Source organism: Pan troglodytes, chromosome X, assembly GCF_028858775.2.
Source record: "Pan troglodytes isolate AG18354 chromosome X, NHGRI_mPanTro3-v2.0_pri, whole genome shotgun sequence".
Classification (NCBI taxonomy): domain Eukaryota; kingdom Metazoa; phylum Chordata; class Mammalia; order Primates; family Hominidae; genus Pan; species Pan troglodytes.
In genome coordinates, this window is record NC_072421.2 from 138,705,641 (window position 1) to 138,733,164 (window position 27,524).

The 27,524-nt window shown below is 41.1% G+C and overlaps 1 long non-coding RNA gene across 1 annotated transcript; it reads left to right on the plus strand.

Moving 5' to 3' along the window:
* Nucleotides 1-27,209, plus strand: LOC129138642 (uncharacterized). Its single transcript, XR_008541970.2, has 3 exons — nucleotides 1-108; nucleotides 4,600-4,670; nucleotides 25,161-27,209. It is a non-coding gene; the product is annotated as an uncharacterized LOC129138642 (long non-coding RNA).
* Nucleotides 27,210-27,524: the final 315 nt, after the last annotated feature.

Sequence of the window (27,524 nt, forward strand, 5' to 3'; positions counted from 1 at the left end):
ATACGCCAGTGAAGACTATAGCTTCCACTCACTCCTTTCTGCCTCCTGGTGTTCACCCACGTGTCCCTGCATGATGTGGTGAGCCTCCTCCTACTTACATTGGGAAATGTAAGTAACAAAAATCTTTCAATTACATTGGCCTATCTGTGTCATCACTCAGTCATCTCCATAAATTAAAATCCTGCAGGTACAATTGGGACACATGAAAAGTAATCCTCTCCTGTGAGGAACTCTGAAGCGTGTGCTTGTGCATGAGTGCCTCTCTTTCCTTGTGTGAGTGTCTGTAGTCAAGCAGACGTAAGCATATTGCTGCCCTGTAACATCAAGGATGCTGCACGTAGGGAAAACTGGCAGTGTCATGGTATGACAAAGATAGAATCAAAAGCAGCCGTGTTTACTCCAGGGAATCTGTATGCCTATGTAAAAGCAGTGAAGCACATTTCAGGGAAACATTATGGAAAAAAAATAATTTTTGGAAAGAGGAGTTCTGTCTTCATACTGTTGCTTGCAACCTTTGTGGCTTGAGTAAGTCATTTATTCTTTTTTCTGAGCTTCTGTTTCCTTATCAATAAAGTGCATCCTACTAATATCTATATCATAAGGCTGCAGTGAATATCAAATCATAACATATAAAAGTATCTGGCAAACTACAAAAAACTTTTGTGCACAGATTACATATTATTGTTCACTAGACAATTGAGATTTAGTAGCATTGCAGTGACTCATATTAACTGCATGTGAAGTTTAATAGGTAGGTAGTTCTCTTACGTTAACCTAGTATCCATGAGTTTACCCATGAAGTTTAAAAGTCTAAAGTATACCTTTGAATAACTAGCTGGAAGAATAAAATAAGGTTATATCAGGATCTTGCTTTTTGTCAATTCAAAGCATTCTGCTCTTATAAGTTTTTTAGGGGAAAAAAAGGCATTTATTATTATAGTTCAAAGACCTACATGTTACATTTTCTTTTCTTTTCTTTTTTTTTTGTTTTTTTTGGCAGTTCACAGTACTTTTACTGGGTAATTTCTAGTTAACAGTAGCAATGATGATCACCTTGAAAATCTTGTATTTTGTGGTGGTTTTCTCTTACATAAGCCTCTTGCTTTGTTGAAAGCATAGATTCTTTTTTTTTCTCTTATATATATATATTTTATTATACTTCAAGTTCTAGGGTACATGTGCACAGTGTGCAGGTTTGTTACATATGTATACATGTGCCATGTTGGTGTGCTGCACCCATTAACTCATCATTTACATTTTCTATTTTGTCCTATCAATCTGGAAAAAATCCATACTACATCTGGGATATGGATACACAATCTCCTCTCAGAGTAAAGAGGCAATTATATCTCCAGAAACTTTTCATCACTGTAGACCATGGTGGTCTTCCTTGGAGAGGACAGCAGTTCCAGGGACATATGAAAAAGAGAAAACAGGGTTTCACTCGGCCTTAGAAGTTTCTCTGGCCTGCATCACCTGAGCCAGCATCCTCTCCTCTCAGGTTCTCTGGGCTTTCCTGCTAGCCTCCTTCATGGCCCTTGGCATCTCCTAAACACTCAGTGATTATTTTTGTTTTTAATTTTTAATTTTTGTGGGTACATAGTAGATGTATTTTTTGTGGAGTACATGAGATATTTTGGTACAGGCATACAATACGTAATAAACACATCAGGGCAAATGGGATACCTGTCGCCTCAAGAATTTATCATTTCTTTGTGTTACAAACATTCTAATTTTACTCTTTTAGTTGTTTTTAAATGTACAATAAATTATTATTGACTATAGTCACCGTGTGTGCTACCAAATACTATGTCTTGTTTATTCTTTTTTTTTTTGAAACGGAGTCTCAGTCTGTTGCTCAGGCTGGAGTGCAGTGGCAGGATCTTGGCTCATTGCAACCTCTGCCTCCCAGGTTCAAGCAATTCTCCTGCTTCAGCCTCCTGAGTAGCTGGGATTACAGGCACCCACAACCACTCCCAGCTAATTTTTATATTTTTAGTAGAGACGGAGTTTCACCATGTTGGCCGGGCTGGTCTCGAACTCCTGACCTCAAATGATCCGCCTGCTTCAGCCTCCCAAAGTGCTGGGATTACAGGCGTGAGCCACTGCGCCCAGCCTTGCTTATACTTTCTATTTTCTAACTATATTTTTGGACTCATTAACCACCCCCACTTCCCCCCTAGGCCCCCACTACCCTTCCCAGCCTCTGGTAACTATCATTCTACTCTCTATCTCCATGTGTTCAATTGTATTAATTTTTATTTCCCACAAACGAATCAAAACATGCAAAGTTTGTCTTTCTAGGACTGGCTTGTTTCACCGAACATAATGTCCTCCAGTTCCGTTGTATGTGTTTGCAAATGACAGGATCTCATTATTTTCTGTGGCTGAATAGTACTGCATTGTGTCTATGTACCACATTTTCTGTATCCATTCATCTGTTGATGGACACTTACATTGCTTCCAAATCTTGGCTATTGTGAACAGTGATGCAACAAACACGAGATTGCAGATACCCATCAGTATGAGGAAATCAATACACTGATTTCCTTTCTTTTGGGTATGTTCCCAGCAGTGGGATTACTGGATCATATGGTGTCTCAACTTTTATTTTCTTGAGGAACCACCAAACTGTTCTCCTTAGTGGCTAATTTACATTCCCACCAGCAGTGTAGAAGGGTTCCCTTTTCTCCACATCCTTGCCAGCATTTGTTATTTCCTGACTTTCGGATATAAGCCATTTAAACTGGTGTGAGATGATATCTCATTGTAGTTCATAATTGCATTACTCTGATCAGTGATGTTGAGCACCTTTTCATATGCTTGTTTGCCATTTGTATGTATTCTTCTGAGAAATGTCTATTCAGATCTTATGCCCAATTTTTCAAAGGACTATTAGATTTTTTCCTATAGAGTTGTTTAAGCTCCTTACATTATTGTGGTTATTAATCCCTTGTCAGATGGATTGTTTGCTAATATTCTTTCCCTTTCTGTTGGTTGTCTCTCCACTTTGTTGATTCATTTCTTTGTTGTACAGAACCTTTTTAACTTGATGTGATTCCATTTGTCCGTGATTACCTTGGTTGCTTGTGTTTGTGGGGTACTGCTCAAGAAATTTTTGCCCAGACCAATGTCCTAGAGATTTTCCCCAATGTTTCTTCTTTTTTTTTGAGGTGGAGTCTCACTCTGTTACCCAGGCTGGAGTGCAATGGCATGATCTCGGCTCATTGCAACCTCCACCTTCCAGATTCAAGTGATTCTCCTGCCTCAGTCTCCAGAGTAGCTGGGATTACAGGCACATGTTACCATGTCTGGCTAATTTTTGTATTTTTAGTAGAGATGGGGGTTTCACCATATTGGCCAGGCTGGTCTTGAACTCCTGACCTCAGGCGATCCACCCACCTCAGCCTCCCAAAGTGCTGAGATTACAGGCATGAGCCACCGCGCCCGGGCTTCCTGAATGTTTTCTTTTAGTAACTTTATGGTTTGAGATCTTAGATTTAAGTCTTTAATCCATTTTGATTTCATTTTTGTATATGGCAAGAGATAGGGGTCTAGTTTCTTTCTTCTGCATATGGATGGATATATAATTTTCCTGGCCCTATATATTGAACAGAGTGTCCTTTTTCCAGGATATGTACTTGGCACCTGTGTTGAAAATCAGTTGGGTGTAAATAAGTACATTTGTTTCTGTGTTCTTTATTCTGTTTCATTGGTCTTTGTATCTGCTTTTATACTAATACCATGTTGGTTTGGTTGCTATAACTCTGTAGTATAATTTGAAGTCATGTTCATGTGATTCCTGCAGTTTTCTTCTTTTGCTCACAGTGGCTTTGGATGTTCTGGGTCTTTTATGATTCCATATAAATTTTAGGATTATTTTTCCTATTTCTGTAAAGAATGTCAATGGTATTTTGATAGAGATTGCATTGAATCTATAGATTGCCTTGAATAGTATGGACATTTTGACAGTATTGATTTTTCCAATGTCTGATCATAAAATATCTTTCCATTTTTTTGTGTCTTCATTTTCTTGTATTAATGTTTTATAGTTTTCATTGCAGAGATCATTTGCTTTGGTTAATTCCTAGGTATTTTGTTTTATATTTGGCTGTTGTAAATGGGATTACTTTCTTGATTTCTTTTTCAGATTATTTGCTGTTGGCATATAGAAATGTTACTGATTTTTGTACATTGCAACTTTACTGAGTTTGTTCAATTCTAATAGTTTTTTATGGAGTCTTTAGTTTTTTCCAAATATACCATCATCATTTGCAAGCAAGTATAATATGAATTCTTCCTTTCCAATTTGGATGCCCTTTATTTCTTTCTCTTGTCTAATTTATCTAGCCAGGATTTCCAGTGCTATATTGAATAACAATGATGAAAGTGGGCATCCTTGTTGTATTCCAGATCTTAGACAAAAGGCTTTCAATATTTCCCTGTTCAGTATGACACTAGTTGTGAGTATGTTGCATATGACTTTTGTTCCTTCTATACCCAGTTTTTTTTAGGGTTTTTATCTTACAGGGATGTTGAATTTTATCACATGCTATTTCCACATCGGTGAAATGGTTGTAATTTTTGTCTTTCATACAGTTGATATTGTGTCCAGAATTGGTGGGTTCTTGGTCTCACTGACTTCAAGAATGAAGCTGCGGACCCTCACGGTGAGTGTTACAGCTCTTAAGGTGGCGCGTCTGGAGTTTGTTCCTTCTGATGTTCGGATGTGTTTGGAGTTTCTTCCTTCTGGTGGGTTCGTGGTCTCGCTGGCTCAGGCAGGAGTGAAGCTGCAGACCTTCGCGGTGAGTTACAGCTCATAAAGGCAGTGTGGACCCAAAGAGTGAGCAGCAGCAGGATTTATTGCAAAGAGTGAAAGAACAAAGCTTCCGCAATGTGGAAGGGAACCTGAGCGGGTTGCCACTGCTGGCTGGGGCAGCCTGCTTTTATTCTCTTATCTGGCCCCACCCACATCCTGCTGATTGGTAGAGCCGAGTGGTCTGTTTTGACAGGGCGCTGATTGGTGCGTTTACAATCCCTGAGCTAGACGCAAAGGTTCTCTACCTCCCCACCAGATTAGCTAGATACAGAGTATCCACACAAAGGTTCTCCAAGTCCCCACCAGAGTAGCTAGATACAGAGTGCGAATTGGTGCATTTACAAACCCTGAGCTAGACACAGGGTGCTGATTGGTGTGTTTACAAACCTTGAGCTAGATACAGAGTGCTGATTGGTGTATTTACAGTCCTTTAGCTAGACATAAAGGTTCTCCAAGTTCCCACTAGACTCAGGAGCCCAGCTGGCTTCACCCAGTGGGTCTCGCACTGGGGCTGCAGGTGGAGCTGCCTGCCAGTCCTGCGCAGTGCACCCACACTCGTCAGCCCTTGGGTAGTTGATGGGACTGGGTGCCATGGATCGGGGGCGGCGCTCATCGGGGAGGCTCGGGCTGCACAGGAGCCCACGGAGGCGGGGGGAGGCTCAGGCATGGCAGGCTGCAGGTCTCAAGCACTGCCCTGCGGGAAGGCAGCTAAGGCCTGGCCAGAAATCGAGCGCAGCACCGGTGGGCCGGCACTGCTGGGGGACCCAGCACACCCTCCGTGGCTGCTATCCTGGGGCCGCTCCGAGTGCGGGGTCCGCCGAGCCCACGCCCACCTGCAACTCGCGTTGGCCCGCAAGCAGTGCGCGCAGCCCTGGTTCCCGCCCGCGCCTCTCCCTCCACACCTCCGGGCAAGCTGAGGGAGCCGGCTCCGGCCTTGGCCAGCCCAGAAAGGGGCTCCCACAGTGCAGCGGTGGGCTGAAGGGCTCCTCAAGTGCCACCAAAGTGGGAGCCCAGGCAGAGGAGGTGCCGAAAGTGAGCGAGGGCTGTGAGGACTGCCAGCACGCTGTCACTTCTCAATATGATGTATCACAATAATTGATTTCTGTGTGTTGAACCATCCTTGCATCCAAGGGATAAATCTCATATGGTAATGATGAATGATGTGTTTATTGTGTTGTTGAATTTGGATTACTAGTATTTTGTTGAGAATTTTTGCATCAGTGTTCATCAGGGTTGTGGGCCTGTAGTAGTCTTTTTTGATCTGTCTTTGTCTGGTTTTGGTATCAGGGTTATAGTTGCCTCATAGAATGAGTTTACAAGTATTCCCTTCTCCTCTGTCATTTGGAGTTGTTTGAGTGAGATTGATAAGAGTTTTTCTTTAAACATTTGATAAAATTCATCTGTGAAGCCATCGGGTCACAGGATTTTCTTTGCTGCAAGACTTTTACTTATGGTTTCAACTTCATTACTTGTTATTGGTCTATTCAGGTTTTGAATTTCTTCATGGTTCAATCTAAGTAGGTTGCATGTGTCTAGGAATTTATCCCTTTCTCCTAGGTTTTCCAATATATTGGCATATAGTTGCTCAGTGTAGTCTCTAATGATCCTGTGAATCTCTGTGGTGTCAGTTGCAATGTCTCCTTTTTTATCTCTGATTTATTTATTTGGTTCTTCTCTCATTTTTTCTTGGTGTGACTAAAAGTTTGTCAATTTTCTTTATGTTTTTGAAAAATCAACTTTTCATTTTGTTGATCTTTTCTATTTTTGGTTTTAAATTTTGTTTATTTCTGCTGTGATTTTCATTATTTCTTTTCTTCTACCAGCCTTGGGTTTGATTTCCTCTTGCTTTTCTAGTTCTTTAAGATGCATTCTTAAGTTGTATATTTTGAAGTTTTTCTTCTTTTTTGATGTAGGCACTTATAGTTCAAACTTCCTTCTTAGTACTGCTTTTGCTGTACCCCATAGGTTTTGATATGTTGTGTTTTCATTTTCATTTGTATCATGAAATATTTTAATTTTCTTTTAAATTTCCTTACTGTTTCACTTCTCATTTAGGAAAATATTGTTTAATTTCCATGTATTTGTGTAGATTTTAAATTTTCTCTTGTTACTGATTTCTAGTTTTATTCCATTGTGATCAAATAAGATACTTGATATTATTTCAATTTTTGAATGTTTTAAGACTAATTTGTGTCCCAACCTACGGGCTATCCTTGAGGATAATCCATGAGCTGAGGAAAAGTGTGTTTTCTGCAGCCATTGGATGAAATGTTCTGTAAATACCTATTAGATCCATTTGGTCTATAGTGCAGATTAGGTCTGATGTTTCTTTGTTGATATTCTGTCTGGATAATCTGTTCAATCCTGAAAATGAGGTGTTGAAGTCCCCAGCTGTTATTGTATTGGGGTCTATCTCTCTCTTTAGCTCTAAGAATATTTGCTTTATATATTGAGGTGCTCCAGTGTTGCATGCATATACTTTTAAAATTATTATAACCTCTTTCTGAATTGACTGCTTTTTAATTAGATAACAAGCTTCTTTATAGCTATAGTTTTTGTGTTAAAATCTATTTTTTCTGAGATAAGTATAGCTATTCCCGCTCTTTTTTGGTTTCTATTCACATGGAATATCTTTTTCCACCTCTTTGTTTTGCATCTATGTATGTCTATGTGAAATGTCTTTTTGTAGGCATTAGAGCTAATTTTTGTATTATTATTATTATTGTTATTTTTTTTTAGTAGAGACGGGGTTTCACCATATTGACCAGGCTGGTCTTGAACTCCTGACCTTGTGATCTGCCCACCTTGGCCTCCCAAAGTGCTGGGCGTGAGCCACTGCGCCTGGCCGAGTTTTAAGTGTCCCAGAAGCTTGTCTGCTTTAGTATTCCCGCTGTGTATTTTTAGTAGAGACAGGGTTTCTCCTTGTTGGTTAGGCTGGTCTCGAACTCCTGACCTCAGGTGATCCACCCATCTCAGCCTCCCAAAGTGCTGGGATTACACATGTGAGCCACTGTGCCTGACCAATTTTGTCTTTTTAAAAATCCATTCTGTCACTCTGTTTCTTTGGTTTGTAGAGTTTATTTCATTTACATGCAATGTTATTATTGATAAGTAAGGACTTACTCCTGCCATTTTAAAATTTGTTTATCTAGTTGTTTTGTGGTCTTCCTTCCCTCTTTTTTTCCCTCTCTTCCCTTTTGTGAAAGTTTTTTTTTTTTTTCTGGCGGTATGTTTTAATTTCTTACTTTTAATTTTTTTTGTGTGTATCTGATGTAGGTTTTTTGATTTGAGACTACCATGTGGCTTGCAATTAACATCTTTTAATCCATTATTTTAAACTGATGATAACTCTAATTGCAAAAACAAACAAACAAACAATACTCAGTGATAATTTGTCTCAATTCAGGAAATGGATTATTTGAAGAAAAATTCTCATTAAGTGGAGGTTTGAGCTGTATAAGGATAATTCCCAGCCTCTTTCTCAAATTTCATGCTGGTTCCTGCCAGTACATCACTGTTTGGGAAAAATGGGAATGGAATCACAGAAGTTTACTGTTGCAGGGGACAGTTTCAGTCATTTACTGTAAGAGTTTCAGTGTTTCTAAATGAGAAAAGGACCTGCAGAATGGCCCACCAATGAAAACAGATTAAATGAAAAAGCAAAGGTCCAGAGATGAACAACTTATACATGGCAAACATTAAGACATCATCTTCAAAGACAGCATGAAACTATAAAAAAACACTGGACTTGGAGGTGATAAAACCTGGTGCAGATTCTACATATGACATTTTATATCATGGACAAAATTCCAGATTCTCTAAATCTAAATTTCCTTATTTTTCTTCATTTATAAAAAGTGAGTAAAAAATACTTTCTCACAGAATTGATGTTTGATGTGTTTCAAATTTAAAAAAATAGTATGACAGTAAGTTTTAAAGTGTAAATTGTTTTTGACACATTAATTCTTATCCATTCTTTCTAAAGTTGTCTTGAAATCATTTCAAATTTATAAAATATCTTGTAAGAATTTTATGAATTCCTAGATATTCTAACCCCCAGGTGAGCCAATTGGTATCTGCTTTTTTTTTTTTTTTTTTTTTTTTTTGAGATGGAGTCTCACTCTGTCACCCAGGCTGGAGTGCAGTGGCGTGATCTCGGCTCACTGCAAGCTCTGTCTCCTGGGTTCATGCCATTCTCCTGCCTCAGCCTCCCGAGTAGCTGAGACTACAGGTGCCTGCCACCACGCCCGGCTAAGTTTTTGTAGACGGGGTTTCACCATGTTAGCCAGGATGGTCTCGATCTCCTGACCTCGTGATCTGCCTGCCTCGACCTCCCAAAGTTCTGGGACTACAGGCATGAGCCACCGTGCCCAGCTGCCAATTGCTATCTTTTTACCAAGTTTGACTTACTCTTGTTCTCTATTTCAATATTTGTATGTATATATGTGTATGTGCTTACATAATCCTTTTTCTGAACCATTTGAGAGTTGCAAACAGAAAGGCTCATTACCACTTGGTATTTCAGTGAGCATTTTCGAAAAACAAGTACACTATCCTACAAAACCACAGTCTTATCGAAATCAAGGAGCTTAAAATTAATATAATGCTTCCACTTACCCCATTAAGATTTCCTTCAACTGTACCCAAAATGAAATTTTTAGATCCAAGTTCCAAGCCTGGAGCATGTATTATATTTAGTTATTGATATGGTTTGGCTGTGTCCCCACCCAAATTTCATCTTGAGTTGTAGCTTGTATAATCCCCACGTGATATGGGAGGGACCTGGTGGGAGGTGATTGAAACATTGGGGTGGGTTTTTCCAATCCTCTTCTCATGATAGTGAATAAGTCTCATGAGATCTGATGGTTTTATAAAGGGCAGTTCCCCTGCAGATGCTCTCTGGCCTGCTGCCATGTAAGATGTGCCTTTGCTCCTCCTCTGCCTTCTGGCATGATTGTGAGGCCTCCCCAGCCATGTGGAACTGTGAGTCCATTAAACCTATTTTCTTTTACAAATTTCCTAGTCTCAGATATTTCTTCATAGCAGTATGAAAATGGACTAATACAGTAATTTAGTATGGATAGACTGGGGTACTGCTATTAAGATACCCAATAATGTGGAAGCAACTTTGGAAGTGGATAACGGGCAGACGTTGGAACCGTTTAGAGGGCTCAGAAGAAGATAGGAAAACGTAGGAAAGTTTGGAACTTCCTAGACACTTGAAGGGCTCAGAAGACAGGAGGATGTGGGAGTTTGGAACTTCCTAGAGACTTGTTGAATGGCTTTGACTAAAATGCTGCTAGTGCTGTGGACAATAAAGTCCAGGCTGAGGTGGTCTCAGATGGACATGAGGAACTTTTTGGTAACTGGAGCAAAGGTCACTCTTGCAATATAAAGAGACTGGTGGCATTTTGCCCCTGCTGTAGAGATCAGTAGAACTTTGAACTTGAGAGACATGATTTAGGGTATCTGGCAGAAGAAATTTCTAAGCAGCAAAGCACTCAAGAGGAAGCAGAGTATAAAAGTTTGGAAAATTTGTAGCCCGACGATGCAATAGAAAAGAAAAACCCTTTTTCTGGGGAGAAATTAAAGCCAGCTGCAGAAATTTGCATAAGTAAGGAGGAGCCAAATGCTAATAGCCAAGACAATGGGGAAAATATCTCTGGGACATGTCAGAGACACAGCCCCTCCCATCACAGGCCCAGAGGCCTAGGAGTGAAAAATGGTTTCCTGGGCTAAATCTAGGGCCCCCCTTCTGTGTGCAGCCTAAGGACTTGGCGCCCTGTGCTCCAGCAACTCCAGCCGAGGGTAAAGGGGCCAAGGTACACCTCGGGCTGTGGCTTCAGAGAGTGCAAGCCCCAAGCATTGGCAGCTTCCACATGGTGTTGAGCCTGCAGGTGCACAGAAGCCAAGAATTGAGGTTTGGGAACCTCCGCCAAGACTTCAGATGATGTGTGGAAATGCCTGGATGTTCAGGCAAAAGTTTGCTCCAGGGGCAGGGCCCTCATGGGGGACCTCTGCTAGGGCAGTACAGAAGGGAAATCTGGGGTCGGAGCTCCCACTTAGAGTCCCCACTGGGGCACTCCCTAGTGAAGATGTGAGAAGAGGGCCACCATGCTTCAGACCCCAGAATGGTAGACCCACTTACAGCTTGCAGTGTGTTCCTGGAAAAGCCACAGACACTCAATGCCAGCCATGACAGCAACCACCGGCGGGGGTGGGGGGGCGCTGTACCCTGCAAAGCCACAGAAGCAGAGCTCCCCAAGGGAGCCCACCTCTTGCATCAGTGTGACCTGGATGTGAGACATGATCAAAGGAGATGGAGATCGAGTCAAAGGAGATCATTTTGATTGATGGCCCCACTGGATTTTGGGCTTGTATGGAATCTGTAGCCCCTTTGGCCAATTTCTCTCATTTGTAATGGGTGTATTTACTTGACGCCTGTATCCCCATTGTATCTAGGAGGTAACTAACTTGCTTTTGATTTTACAGGCTCATAGGCGGAAGGGACTTGCCTTATCTCAGATGAGACTTTAGACTTGGGCTTTTGAGTTAATGCTGAAATGAGTTACGACTTTGGGGGACTGTTGGGAAGGCATGATTGGTTTTGAAATATGAGGACATGAGATTTGGGAGGGGTCAGGGATGGAATGAAATTGTTTGGCTGTGTCCCCACCCAAATCTCATCTTGAATTGTAGTTCCCATAATCCCCGTGTCATGGGAGGGACCAAGTGGGAGGTAATTGTATCATGGAGGCACGTTTTTTTCTTGTGCTTTTCTTGTGATAGTGAGTAAGTCTTATGAGATCTGATTATTTTATAAAGAGCTGTTCCCCTGCGCATGCAGTCTTGCTTGCTGCCATGTAAGACATGCCTTTTGCTCCTCCTTCACCTTCTGCCATGATTGTGAGGCCTCCTTAGCCATGTGGAACTGTGAGTTCATTAAACCTCTTTTTCTCTATAGATTACCCAATCTCAGGTATTTTTTCATAGCAATATGAAAATGGACTAATACAGTTATCATGTCTCTTCAGTCTCCACAGTCTGGATCCATTCTTCAGTCTTTTCCTTGCCATGTCCTTGGCAGTTTTGAAAAGTGCAGGCTAGTAACTAAAAATGTCCCTCAATTCCTGGTGTTTATTCATTATTAGATAAATATTATGCATTTTCTTCACTAGTGTAGTGTTTTTCCGGTGAAACTCCATCTCTACTAAAAATACAAAAAATAAGCCAGGCGTGGTGGCGGGCACCTGTAATCCCAGCTACTTGGGAGGCTGAGGCAGGAGAATGGCATGAACTTGGAAGGTGGAGGTTGCAGTGAGCCTAGATCGTGCCACTGCACTCCAGCCTGGGCAACAGAGCAAGGAGACTCTGTCTCAAAAAAAAAAAAAAAAAAAGTATAATGTTTTTTCTGAGTGCCTCATATCAGAAAGCACATGATTTCAATTTTTTCTATCACTGTTGGTGGTAACTTTTATCACTTGTTTAAGGTGGTTTCTGCCAGATTTCTCCCCAAAGGTAAAATAATTATTTTGCAAGTTTTAGGAAGTATTTAATAGTAATTACATTCTACTCTATAGGAATGTTTTCCATTCTCTTTTACATATCTATATATATATGTAAAATATATATAGATATATATATATACATTTACATACAAAATATATATTAGTATGGACCTCTGGATTCCTATCTAATGCACTGGATTATAATCCATTACTATCATTATTCATGTCAATGCTTACATTTTCCAGATTTGCCCAGTTGAGACCCCTTTAAGCTAGATTATGTGTCTTATTGTCATGCTTATCTCATTCTTTGAGCACTTCTTTCTTTCCTGTACAATATGATATTCCTGGCTCATCTTGTACTTTTCTCGTCCCAGCCCTGGAATCATCCATTTCTCCAAGGAATACTCATTAACTTCAGTAGTGATTGGTTTTCAGAAATAAACATCTCAAGGTTAGGAGTGCAAATTGCTGTTGATATTGATTTCTCACTTTTGGAACAACCATTCAGCCATTTGGAAAAGAAAGTCAACCTCAAACCTTACCTTATTCCATGTACAAACATTAATCATAGACTTAACATAAAAGTGACAACTACAAAGTTTCTATCTTTTTTATATAAAAGAAAATAATTACAAATTGGATTTCATACAAAGAAAATTATTTTGCTCATTAAGACACTGGTAAAGGCCAGGTGCGGTGGCTCACACCTGTAATCCCAGCACTTTGGGAGGCTGAGGTGGGTGGATCACCTGAGGTCAGGAGTTTGAGACCAGCCTGACCAATATGATGAAACCCTGTCTCTACTAAAAATACAAAAATTAGCCGAGTGTGGTGGCATGCGCCTGTAATCCCAGCTACTCAGGAGGCTGAGACAGGAGAATTGCTTGAACCCAGGAGGCAAAGGTTGCAGTGAGCCAAGATTGTGCCACTGCAATCCAGCCTGGCGACAGAGCAAAAAATAAATAAATAAACAACAACAACAACAACAACAAAAACAAAAAAGCACTAGTGATCAGCAGAATAATATTACATAATTCTGTATGTTTGCCCAGTTATTAATATAGGCTCAGGCTTTCCCTGTAGGGACTTTCCTAAGCCTTTTTTGCTCTGATATCCCATTTTCTGTAACATTTTAAATCCTGGATTCTCAATAGTTTCATTTGTAAGTCTCATATCCCATGCTGTAAGTCTCAACCCCATAGGTTAACAGCTACAGTTGCAACATAAGGTTGAAAAGTACATGACTGTCCATCTAGTCTGAGACAGGGTAAAATCTCAGCACTCTGTTGAACACTTTGAGCTGTTCCCACTCCGACTAAGGATGTAGAAGTTAATTGCAAGGGCCAGGATGGGGGCCAATTGTCTTTAGATATTACTGACACATCAGCTCCTGTATCCATAAGCCCATAAAATGTCTTTCCTGTAATTTGCACTGTACAGGTAGGTCGATTAGAAGCTATGAGTTGGGATAGGTAAATTTCCCTCCTACTTTTACTCTCAAATCCTTGATTCCCTTGTTTCTCCTTACGTGGAGAAGGGTGTAACTTGCAAGGAATAAGCAATAGCTGAGCAGTATATTCTCCCAGTTCAAAAACCCAAAGATCTTGTGACATTACCACTACTTGAATTTCTCCTTCATAATCAGAATCAATAACTCTTGGGACTATAGTAATGCCCTGTAAGTTAAGACAGCTTTTTGCCAAAATTAATCCCATATATTCTGTTGGCAAAGGTCCCAAATACCAGTGGGAATCTTGGTGGGTTTGTCTCCTCCAACTAATATAACCTGTTCTCTGACTGGGAGATCTAATCCTGAGCTTCCGGGTGTTCCTGGGGAGAGGGAATCAATGTGCCTCCGGGAACCCATCCCTGAGACAGGGCTGTGGCCTGGATTGGGAATGCCCTCATTGTTTGTGGGGCCTGGGTTCAGGCCCCCTTCTCGTTTCCCGACATGGGGGTGCCATTCTGATGAAATTTGGAATGGCATTGACTAGCCCAATGATTTCCTTTATTGCAAGAAGGCAAAGTCCTGGCGTTTTTTCTTTTGGGGGTGGAGAACTGCATTATAAGATCCCTTCTGCCCGGAGGTCTGACGGCATTCTTTTTTGAAATGTCCGATTTTTCAACAATTACAACATTTTCTCATTTTAAGATTCGCCCCTTGGCCCTTTTTAGATTTGTCCATTACTAAATTAGCCATTGCTTGAGCCATCATTGTAGAGCGATAAAGCTCAGTTCCCACATCTGGACAAGCTTTAAGAAAATTTCCCAAGGTTTTTGTACATCTCACAGGTGCCAGTGCACGTTTACAATCCACATTTGCATTCTCAAAAGCTAGAGTTAAGGTTAGCATTTCTGCAGCAGTGGTATGAGGAATCTGTTGCTTCACTGCCTCTTGTAGTCTTGCAAGAAAATGTGCATAGGGTTCCTGCAATTCTTGCATGATACATAAAAATGATTTTACGGGGACCCCTTCCTCTGGAAGGGCCCCCTGTGGCCCAGGTGCATTTAGCAGCCAAGGCACACTGCTTATAAACAGCATCTGGGAGTGCCATTTCATGTTGCGGGTCTGAATAAGGGCGATTACCTAATAGCATATCCTCTGTAATGTCTCCGTGTCCAGCAGCACGATTCTTTCTAGCCTGGTCTGCACACAGTTCTTGCCAATTTAAATTCCATGTCAGGTACACACTAGCAGACAAACAAGTGCGAGCCAAATGCTTTACATCAAATGGTGGAAGACGCATGGCACCAAATATAGATTCTGACAATCCTAAAGTGAATGGGCTTTGGACTCCATTATTCACTATACTAGCTTTCAATTCGTTCAGCAACTTAAACTCTAGTGTGGTGTGTTCATGAATAAACTGCTGTGGATTATTTGGATTGGGCCTTATGGAAATGGGAAAAGTGCAAGGTCCTAAGGGCTGTCCAGCTATAGCAGCAGAGCGTAAAATTCTTTGTATTGGGGTCTCTATTTCTGCTACTGAAGGAGGTGGTACAGATGTTTCTGCTACTGGAGGGGGTGACACAGGCCAATTTTCATCCTCCCTCCCCTGTTTATTATTTTTAATTGGTACTGTGGGTGGGACAAAAGATTCTTTTAAATTTTTAGACTCAGAACATGACTCCTGCTGTCTAGCAGAATAAGAAGGAGATAATGGCAGAAGGACAGTACGAACTAAACTCCAAGCAGAAAAAACACAAGGATCAACTTTAAGACCTTTTCGATGAGCTCGTTTTAATCCTTCTCCTGCTCTGTCCCAATTTTCCACATCAAGAGTGCCTATCTGTGGAAAGCATGGGTTATGCGTGATAACCTCCTGCAGCATCTTAGTGTTTGAGAACTAACCTGAGCACCAGATTGTTTAAGTAAAACTTCAAGCAACTGCACATAATGTTGCTCCTCAATAGAAAAATTCTGCCCCATGTTACCCTGATTAAGAAAACGTCCTGTTCCCAGTCCCTCTTTAGGGCACTAACCTTATATCTGCTGCCGCCACACTCCTCCCGGGGTTTCTCGTTTGTCTTGTCAGTTTCACGTTCTCTCCTCCAGCAGACCTTCTTTGCTCACTGTCTGTGTTCAAGGCGCCACTTGTCGCTGATGGTTTCTACGAGAGTGAACAAAGGGGGACGAACGCAGAAATAGAGACAAAAACAAGAGGATCTGTTTTAAAAGAAGGGGTCAGGGGGCTCCTTGCTTCTAGTGAGGAAAGGCAGCCCTGAGCTTCTACAGCCCTTCATATTTATTAGGTAGAAAGAGCAGGGAGGAAGAGGTAATGGTTGGTCAGCTGCTTGATTTATCACAGGTACACATAATTGCTTTCTTTGTACAACAGGCTTCAGATGTTCCTATAGATAATCACAAGGAACACTGTGCTTGAGGCATGACTGCCCTCAGCACCCCTTCTGGCGGCAGATGCAGTTGTTAGTTTTCCAACATCTTGCTTTCATGACAGCAGTTTGGTGTTTGCTCATATAGCCTCCAGTGGTATACTGAGTTGGTCATGACCCCCATTTTCTTGCCCTATAACACAAGAGCAAAACTCTGTCTCAAAAAAAAAAAAAAAAGATACCGCTAAGAAAATGAAAGTACAAACCACTGAATATATAAACATATACACCCTCAAAGGAATACTACCTAGAACATATAAAAATTTTAGAATATATAAATATAAGTGTTTATTAAGAATATATAAACATATAAATTACTCCTAAAATCAACAATTAAAGAAAAACATCCTTAGAAAATAATTGGACAGTTTCATACACAGGCTTAACATACTCTTACTATTTAGCAATTGCATTCCTTAGTATTTAATGAAGTGACTTGAAAACATATCCACATAAAAACCTGCACATGAATGGTTTTAGCAGCTTTATTTATAGTTGCCAAAACTTGAAAGCAACCAAGACATCCTTCAACAATGAATAAACTGTAGTACATCAAATGGAATATTATTCAGAAATAAAAGAAGTTAGCTGTCAAACCTTGAAAAAACAAGGTATATGTATTAATCCATTCTTGTATTGCTATAAAACAATACTTGAGACTGGGTAATTTATAAAGAAAAGAGGATTAATTAGCTCATGGTTCTGCTGGCTATACAGGAAGTGTGCCAGCAGCTGCTTCTGGTGCAGCCTCAGGAAGCTTACAATCATGGTGGAAGGTGAAGGGGAGCCAGTATGTTCCATGGCAAGAGCAAGAGCAAGAGCAAGAGAGAGAGAGGTGGTCCCAGAAACTTTAACAATCAGGTCTCAGGTGAATTAAGAGTGACTATTCCTTTATAATCAAGTGAATGAGGTTAAACCCTTTATGAAGGATCTGCCTCATGATTGAGTCACCTCTCACTAGGTCCCAGCTCCAACACTGGGAATCACCTAACAACATGAGATTTGAAGGAGACAAAGTGACGTGGTTTGGATTTGTATCCCCACTGAAATCACATGTCGAATTCTAATCCCTAGTGTTGGAGGAGTGGCTTGGTTGGAGGTGATTGAATCATGGGAATGGATTTTCCCCTTGTTGTTCTCATGATAGTGAGTGAATTCTCAGGAGATCTGGTTGCTTAAAAGTGTGTAGCATCTCCCCCTTCTCTGTCTCCTGCTCGGGCCATGTGAAGTTGTGCCTGCTTCCCCTTCCCCTTCCCCTTGTGCCATGATTGAAAGTTTCTTGTGGCTGGCTGGGCACGGTGGCTCACGCCTGTAATCCCAGCACTTTGGGAGGCCGAGGCAGGTGGATCACGAGGTCAGGAGATCGAGACCATCCTGGCTAACACGGTGAAACCCCATCTCTACTAAAATTACAAATAATTAGCCGGGCATGGTGGCGGGCACCTGTAGTCCCAGCTACTCGGGAGGCTGACGCAGGAGAATGGCGTGAACCCAGGAGGCGGAGCTTGCAGTGAGCTGAGATTGCGCCACTGCACTCCAGCCTGGGTGACAGAGCAAGACTCCGTCTCAAAAAAAAAGAAAAAAAAGTTTCCTGTGGCCTCCACAGCTATGCAAAACTGTGAGCCAATTATATCCCTTTTATTTATAAATTACCCCGTCTTAGGTATTTCTTTATAGCAGTGCAAGAATGGACTAAAACAGAAAAATGGTACCAGGAATTGGGGCATTGCTGTAAAGATACTGAAAATGTGGAAGTAGGTTTGGAACTGGGGAATGAACAGAGGTTGGAATAGATTGGAGGGTTCAGAAGAAGACAGGAAGATGAGGGAAAGTTTGGAACTTCCTGGAGACTTGTTGAATGGTTGTGACCAAAATGCTAATAGTGATATGAACAGTGAAGTCCAGTCTGAAGAGGCCTCAGGTAGAGATGAGGAACTTATTGGGAATGGAGTAAAGCTCACTGTTGCTATGCTTTAGCAAAGAGACTGGTAGCATTGTGCCCCTGCTATAGGGATCTGTGGAACTTTAAATTTGAGAGAGATGATTTAGGGTATCTGCAAGAAGAAATGTCTAAGTTGCAAAGCATTCAAGATGTAGTCTGGCTGCTTCCAAAAGCATATTCTCGTCTGCATAGCACACAGATGTTATGAAGTTGGAACTTACATTTAAAAGAGAAGCAGAGCATAAAAGTTTGGAAAATTTGCAGCCTAACCATGTGGTAGTCAAGAAAAACCCATTTCCTGAGGAGGTTTGCTTAAGTAAAGAAGAGCTAAATGTTAATAGCCAAGACAATGGGAAAATGCCTCAAAGGCATTTCAGAGACCTTTGAGGCAGCCCCTTCCATCACATGCCCTGAGGCCTAGGGGAGAAAAATGGTTTTGTGGATCAGGCCTAGGACCCTGCTGCCCTGCACAATGTTGGGACCCTTCTCCCTGTGTCCCAGCCACTCCAGCTCCAGCTGTGGATGAAAGAGCCCGAGATACATCTCAGGCCGCTGCTCCAGAGGGTGCAAGCCACAAGCCTTGGTGGCTTCCATGTGGTGTTAAGGCTGCAGGTACACAGAGAGCAAGAGTTGAGTTTGGGAGTCTCTGCTTAGATTTCAGAGGATAAATGGAAATGCCTGGATGTCTAGGCAGAAGTCTGCTGCAGGGGTGGATCCCTCATGGGGAACCTCTACTAGGGCATGTGGAGGGGAAGTGTGGGATTGGAGCACTCACAAATGTTCCCACCAGGGCACTGTCTAGTGGAGCTGTGAGAATAGGGCCACCATCCTCCAGACCCCAGAATGGTATCTCCAGAAATAGTTTGCACTGTGCACCTGGAAAAGCCACAGGCACTCAGTGCCAGCCCAGGAAAGCAGCTGTCGGGGATGAGCCCTGCAGAGCCACAGGGGTGGAGCTGCTGAAGGCTTGGGAGCCCACCCCTTATATCAGTGTGACCTGAATTTGGGACATGGAGTCAAAAAAGATTATTTTGGAACTTTAATGTTTAATGACTGCCCTGCTGGGTTTCAGACTTATGTGGCGGTTGTGGCCCCTGTCTTTTGGCCTATTTCTCCCTTTTGGAAAAGGAGTATTTACCAAATGCCTATACCCCTGTTGTATCTTGGAAGTAACTAATTTGGTTTTGATTTTATGGGCTTATAGGCAGAAGAGATTTGCCTTGTCTTAGATGAGACTGAACTGCGGACTTTCTGAGTTAATGGTGAAATGAGTTAAGATGTGGGGGACTATTGAGATGGATGATTGTATTTTGCAGTGTCAGAAGGACATGACATTTGGGAGGGGTCAGGGGCAGAATGATATAGTTTGAATTTGTGTCACTGCCCAAATCTCAGGTTGAATTGTAATCCCCAGGGTTGGAGGAGGGACCTGGTGGGAGGTTATTGAATCATGGGGGTGGATTTCTCACTTGCTGTTCTCATGATAGTGAGTTCTCATGTGATTTGGTTGTTTAAAATATACACCATCTCTCCCTTTGCTCTGTTCCTCCTGCTCTGGCCATGTAAGGTGAGGCTGCTTCCCTGTCACCTTCCACCATGATTGAAAGTTTCCTAATGTGTCCCTCATCTTTCTACCTATACAGCCTATGGAAGCATGACCCAATTAAACCTCTTTTCTTTATGAATTACCCAGTCTCTGGTATTTCTTTTTTACTTTATTTTTTTTTTTATTTTTTTTTATTTTTGAGACAGAGTCTCGCTTTGTTTCCCAGGCTGGAGTACAGTGGTGCGATCTCGGCTCACTGCAACCTCTGTCTCCCGGCATCAAGCAATTCTCCTGCCTTAGCCTCCTGAGTAGCTGGGACTACAGGTGCGTGCCACCACGCCCAGCTAATTTTTGTATTTTTAGTAGAGACGGGGTTTCACCATGTTGGCCAGGCTGGTCTTGAACTCCTGACCTCATGATCCACCCACCTCGGCCTCCCAAAGTGCTGGGATTACAGGTGTGAGCCACCGCGCCCAGCCTCTGGTATTTCTTTATAGCAGTGTGAGAATGGACTAATACTAAAAATATCCAAATCATATCATTCTGCCCCTGGTCCCCCAAATTTTGTGTTTGTCTCACATTGCAAAATACAATCATGCCTTTGCAATAGTCTCCCAAAGTCTTAACTTGTTCCGGTGTTATTAACTCATAAGTTCCAAGTCCCAAGTCCATAGTCTCATGTGGAGAAGAGTTCCTTCCACCTGTGAGCCTATGAGATAAAAAGCATGTTACTTATTCCCAAGATATAATGGTGGTACCGGCATCGGGTATACATTTTCATTTCAAACAGGAGAACTTAGCCAAAATACATGGGCTACAGGCCCCACACAAATCTGAAACCAGCAGGGCAGTCATTAAACCTTAAAGCTTCAAAATAATCCCTGATACCATGTCCCACATCCAGGGCACACCAGTGCAAGGAGTGGGCTCCCAAGACCTTGGGCAGCTCTGCCCTTGTGATTTTGCAGGGTGAAGCCTCTGTGGCTGCTCTCACAAGTTGGAGTTGAACACCTGTGGCTTTTCCAGATTCAGTATGCCAGCTGCCCATGGCTCTATCATTCTAGAGTCCAGAGGGTGGTGGCCCCCTTCCCACAGCTCAACTGGACAATGCCTCATTGGAGACTCTGTGTCGGGGCTTCAACCCCACATTTCCCCTCAGTACTGACCTAGTAGAATTTCTCTGTGGTGCTGTGCCCCTGTGGCAGGTTTCTGTCTGGGTACCCAGACTTTCTGATACATCCTCTGAAATTTTGGTCGAAGCTGCCAAGCCTCCTTCATTTTTGCATTCTGTGCACCTGCAGGCTTATTGTTCTGTGGAGGCCACCATGGGTTATGGTTTGTGCCCTCCAAAGCATCCCAAGCTGTACCTGGGACCTTTTGATCTGAGGCTGGAACTGGGGTTGCCTGTATGCAGGAAGCAGTGTCTTGAGGCTTCTTTGGGGCAGCAGGGCCCTGGGCCTGGCCCGTGAAACCATTCTTTCTTCCCAGGGCTCTGGGCCTGTGAGGGGAGAAACTGTCTTCAAAATTTTTGAAATGCCTTTGAGGCCTTTTTCCCATTGTCTTGGCTATAAGTAGCTGGCTGGCTTTTAGTCATGCTAGTCTCCCTAGCACGTGGTTGCTCCACAGCCCTCTTGAATTCCTCTTTTGAAAATGCTCTTTCCTTTACCAAAATTGGCCAGGCTGCCCATTTCCAAATTTTTATACCCTGCTTCCCTTTTAAATATAAGTTCCAAATTTATTTCTTTTCTCTCATATCTGATCACAGAGTGTTAAAAGCATCCAGGCCAAATCTTAGATGTTTTGCTGCTTAGAAATTTCTTCTGTCACATACCGTAAGTCATTTACTCCTAAGTTCAAACTTCCATAGATCCCTAGGACGTAAACACAATGCAGCAAAGCACTTTGCTAGAGTATAATATGAGTGACCTTTATTCCAGTTTCCAATAACTTCCTCATTTCCATCGGAGACCTCATTAGTCTGGACTTCACTGTTTGTATTCTTATCAGCATTTTTGCATACAATCATTTAGTCTCTAAGAAGTTCCAAACTTAACCTCATCTTCCTGTCTTCTCCTAAGTCCTCCAAACTCTTCCAACCTCTGCCCAATAACCAGCTCCAAAGCTGTTTCTACATTTTTAGATATTGTTATAACAATAGCCCATTCTTTGGTACCAATTTTTGGTATTAGTCCATTCTTGCATTGCTATATAGAAATGCCTGAGACTGAGTAATCTATAAAGAAAAAAGGTTTAATTGGCTCATGGTTCTGCAGGCTGTAAAGAAGCATGACAGCATCTGCTTCTGGTGAGGGTTTCAGGAAGCTTACAATCACAGAAGAAGGCAAAGGGGAGCCAGTGTGCCATGTGGTGAAAGCAGCAGTAAGATAGAGAGAAGTGGGAAGTCTCATACTTTTTGAACAACCAGATCTCATGTGAACTAACTGAGTGAGAATTCACTTATCACCAAGTGGATGGTGCTGAAGGATTAATGAGGGATCCACCCCTATTATCCAATACCTCTCACCAGGCCCCACCTCCAACACTGGGAATCACATTTCAAGATGAGATTTTGAGGGTGCAAACATCCAAACCATATTAACAGACATGTGCGCATATAGCTGAGTGAAAAGACACACATAGTGCTAAGTGAAAGAAGCTAATAGGAGAAGACTACATACTGTATGATTCCAACTATATGACATTCTGGTAAAGACAATGGAAACAGTAAAAAGATCAGTGGTTTCCAGGTTTGGGGAGAGAGTGAAATGAATAGGTGGTGGACAGACGATTTTTAGGTCAATCAAGCTATTCTTATTTTATTTATTTATTTTTTTTGAGACAGAGTTTCTCTGTTGTTGCCCAGGCTGGAGTGCAACGATACGACCTTGGCTCACTGCAACCTCCGAGTCCCAGGTTCAAGCGATTCTCCTGTCTGAGCCTCCCAAGTAGCTGGGATTACAGGCACATGCCACCACACCCATCTAATTTTTGTATTTTTAGTGGAGATGAGGGTTAATCATATTGGTCAGGCTGGTCTCGCACTCCTGACCTCAGGTGATCCACCCGCCTCTGCCTCCCAAAGTGCTGAGATTATAGGTGTAAGCCACCACGCCCAGCCGAAACTATTTTTTACAATACTATAATGGTGGATATATGTTATTATATATTTTTCAGTAGCCACACAATGTACAACAGAGAAAGTGAACCCTAATGTAAACTATAGACTTTAGTCAATAATAATGTATTGACATTGGCTTATCAATTGTAACAAATGTATTACACTAATGCAAGATGTTAGTAATAGGAGAAACTGTGTGTGGGAGAGTATTGGGGTAAATGGGAAAAATCTATTTTCTGCCCAATTTTTCTGTAAACTTGAAACTTCTCTAAAAATGGTTTATTAATTATAAACAAAAGGCAAACAACCCAGGTTTTTCTAATGGGCAAAAGTCTTGAATAAACTAATTCACAAAAGAAGATATGAGAATGGCAAATAGATATATGAAAAGGTTCTTAACATCATTATTGTAAAGGAGATACAATAAGATACCATTTTATACTAAAATTTGGATGGCTAAAATTTTTTAAATGCATAATTCCCTTAATGATATTGAAAATGCAAAATCACCGGAATTCTCACACACTGCTGGTAGGAATATAAAATGGTGCATCCACTTTGTAGAACTGTTTGGTAGTTTCTTTTTTTTTTCTTTTTTTTCTTTTTTTGAGACAGAGTCTTAATCTGTCTCCAAGGCTGGAGTGCAGTGGCGTGATCTCGGCTCAGAGCAACCTCTGTCTCCCGGGTTCAAGCAATTCTCCTGCCTCAGCCTCCCGAGTAGCTGGGACTACAGGCATGTGCCACCACACTCGGCTAATTTTTGTGTGTTTTTAGTAGAGATGGGTTTTCACCATGTTGGTCAGGCTGGTCTCAAACTCCTGATTTCAAATGATCCGCCCGCCTTGGCCTCCCAAAGTGCTGGGATTACAGGTAGTTTCTTAAACAGTTAAAGGTACACCTACACCACGGCCCACTATCGGTTTCTAGAATAAAAACATGTTCACAAAAATTTTCTACTAGAATGTACGTAAACCACTGGAAACAACTCAAATGCCCATCGACAGAGGAATGTTTAAAATGCATTGTAGCACATTCCTGTAATCAATACCACTCAGAAAACTACTAATACACACAAGACAAAGATTAATCTCAAAAGCATTATTTTGAATGAAATACAGACACATAAGAGTAACATACCTGTATGGTTCAATTTATATACAATCCAAGAACAGGGGAAACTGCTTCCTGGTTATAGAAATGAGAAGGGAGATTGGCTGGGGCTGGGTGTACAAGGGAGACTGACTGCAAAGAGACACAGAGAAATTTGGGGGGTGATGACAATGCTCTATATTTGACTATGGTGGTGGTTATATGGCTCTATACAATTGCTAAAACTAGTCAAACTGAACACATACTGTTTATGCTTCTAATTTATATAAATATACCTAAATTAAAAGAAAAAAGACTGGAATATTAACTTCAAAGACCTCAACAAAAGAAAAGCTGATGATACAAAAATTCTAAACATAACGAAACTGTCATTCAAGTATAAAGACACAGAACGCTTTTGTACCAAGAGAGAGTAGCTTCCATTTACCTGAAAGGGCCCTAGGAGAGATATAGCTAAATGTGAACTTTAGTAGCATCTTCAAAAATGACACACGGGAAATATATTCTACTCGATTTTCCAAACTCCCAAAAGCGTATGTCTTTATACCAACGTTTCAGTTACCCGTCTTGAAATTGCTGTTTTGAAGTCCAGTTCCCCAGTACCTCAGAATGTGACCTTATTTGGGGATAGAGTCTTTGCAGAGATAATTTGGTTAAAATGAATTCATTAGGGTACGATCTATTCTGACTGGTGTCCCTGTAAAAAGAGGAAATTTGGGTGCACACACCCAAAGGGAGAACAGTGTGAAAATACAGAGAAAAGACTGCCATCTACAAGCTAAGGAGAGGGGCCTAGAACAGATCCTTCCCTCACAACCCCCAGAAGGAAGCAGCCCTGCGAACACCTCGATCTTTTACTTCTAACCTCCAGAGCTGTTACAAATAAATAAATTTCTGTTGTTTAAGCCACCCAGTCTGTGCTTCTTTGTTATAGCAGCCCTAAAAAAACAAGTACGTAATGGCTTAGTTAACTAACACTACTCCCACAAAACGTAGTTCAGATGTCGGGTACCACTGTATACCCACTGGTTATTCCATAAAGTACGTATTTTGCTGCTAACTCTTCAGTCCACATTTCATTATATAAATAACAGACGTGCATCATAAATGGCCAATCACATCACTTTCTACAAAGACTGTCAGTAATTGGTCACTGCACATCTAATATTTAATGCATACATAGCAAAGCATGTTAATTGTGTTGCCTCCTTTCCTTTCAGTGATAAAGCTATGTGACATTTTAGATACATGGACAACAGAAAGATGGAATTGGACAAAGAATGAAAATGCAAGAAATAAATCAGCAAACAAAACACTGCACGTGAAATTGGAAAGTGGTTGTAATGGGAAGAATGAAGATGTCCCAAAGGAAGTAACACTGGCAAAAACTTTCACATTAAAGAAACTTTTGGGGAAATTTTACAAATTTAAATACAAAGGATAAAACACTGGAAGCAATCCATACTTAGAAAGGAATATGACAATTCACTAAAGCAAAGCAAGATGCTTACTTCATATCATAAATTACATGATTTATGTGCTAAGAAGCTGTTGTGATTTTCAAGAATCTCGAGGAAGCTCCCAATAGCTATCTCATTCTGCCACAACAAAGCAGATATCTCTTAAGTGCTTACTAAGAAGCCCGTGTGACTTTCACATCTGCCTATGCACCTGTCTGCAACTACCCCAGAGTATAATAGACTGTTCTCTTCCACCTTTTAAATCTCATTCATGCAAGTGCCTCTTACTGGAATACTGTAATCCAGAATCATTTCGGGGAGAGGATTCTGGGAAACTGTTCACTGGCTTCTCTTCTGTGATACAAAAAGAGGATCTTAAAGCAGCTTGGTCATTGTGGTAGGCAGAAAAATTGCCTTCCAAAGATGTTCGATCCCTGCAACCTGTGAATATATTACTTTATATGCAAACAGAAACTTCAGAGATGGTATTAAGTTTACTTTAAAAATAGAGAAAACATCCTGGATTATTCACATGATCCTAGTGTGATCACATGTGTCCTTATTAAAACTGGAAGAGGGAGACAGAAGACTGAGTCAGAGAGATGCAAGAAAATTCAAAGTGTGAGAGGGACTCCTACCCACCATTGCTGGTGTGAAAGATGGAGAAAAGGGGCCAGAAGCCAAGGCATGGAGGCAGCATCTACAAGCTAGATATCACCTTCATCTGACAGCCTCAAAGGAAACAGGAATGCTAGTGCTACAGTTGCAACAACCTGAATGTACAATAAAACAATTCTCGACCGGGCACAGTGGCTCATGCTTGTAATCCCGGCACTTTGGGAGGTCGAAGCAGGCGGATCACCTGAGGTCGGGAGTTCGAGACCAGCCTGGCCAACATGGAGAAACCCATCTCTACTAAAAATACAAAATTAGCTGGGCGTGGTGGTGCACACCTGTAATCCCAGCTACTCGGGAGTCTGAGGCAGGAGAATTGCTTGAACCCAGGAGGCAGAGATTGTGGTGAGCCAAAATCTTGCCGTTGCATTCCAGCCTGGGCAACAAGAGCAAAACTTCATCTCAAAACAAAACAACAACAACAACAAAAAAAAACAATTCTCACTTAGAGCCTTTAGAAAGGAACAGAGCTCTACTGACTCCTTGATTTCTGCTTGGTGAGAAATTCATCTAACTTTTGCCCTAGAGAACTGAAGGATAATCAATTTATGTTGTTCAAGCCACTGAGTTTGTAGTAATTTGCTACTGCAGCAATGGGAAACTAATACAATGGTCATGCTGAGTTCATAACAGGCCTCTAGAAATAACGAGGACATAAGTGGAAGAAAGTCTAGCAGTAAGGATTGAACCCATTGAAATGTAGGGCTACAATTAAAATACATGTAGAGATTATGAGTACAAATTTTAAAAATATAAATTCTGTAAATTCTGATAATATAGAAATTAAGTAATTAAGGAAGAGAAGAACTAGAGGAAAATGGCTAGCTTTTTCTATGGTAGTAAGTTCATCTTTCATAACTGAGATCAAACCATCATTGTAACTAGATAAAATAATATAAAAACTCAGATACTTTTAATGATAAACATTGGAGAAATAAAATAATTAACCAAAATTTGGGTAGTAGAGAAGTAGAAGGGAAAGGTGGAGAAAGTGGAAATATACTAATTCCACCATTGTTCATTATAAGCAAAGAATACTATCTAAAGGAGAGAGGATTAAATGTGTTTTTTATAATTAAAGCAAAACTAGCAGATTAAAAATATAACCCTTCCCAAGCTTCAGAAGAAATACACAAAAAAGTAAAGAAAATATATTAAAGACATTTAAAACAGAAAACATAACATGAAATAACTTGACAAACTAAGCCTATAAGTGCCTACCATTTAAATAAAATCAGCTAAAGTCACTTTTTAAAGGATATGTTTTCAGATCTCATTACATAGCAAAACCGCTGTACTTAAAAATGACTCAGAAACACTAACATTAAATGATGGAGAGAGTTAAACCATGCAAATGCAAACAAAAATAAATCAGGGTTCATACTTTTAAAATTGGACATGTTGAATTTATCGCAGAAAGCATTATAATAGAAAAAATAGTGAAACACT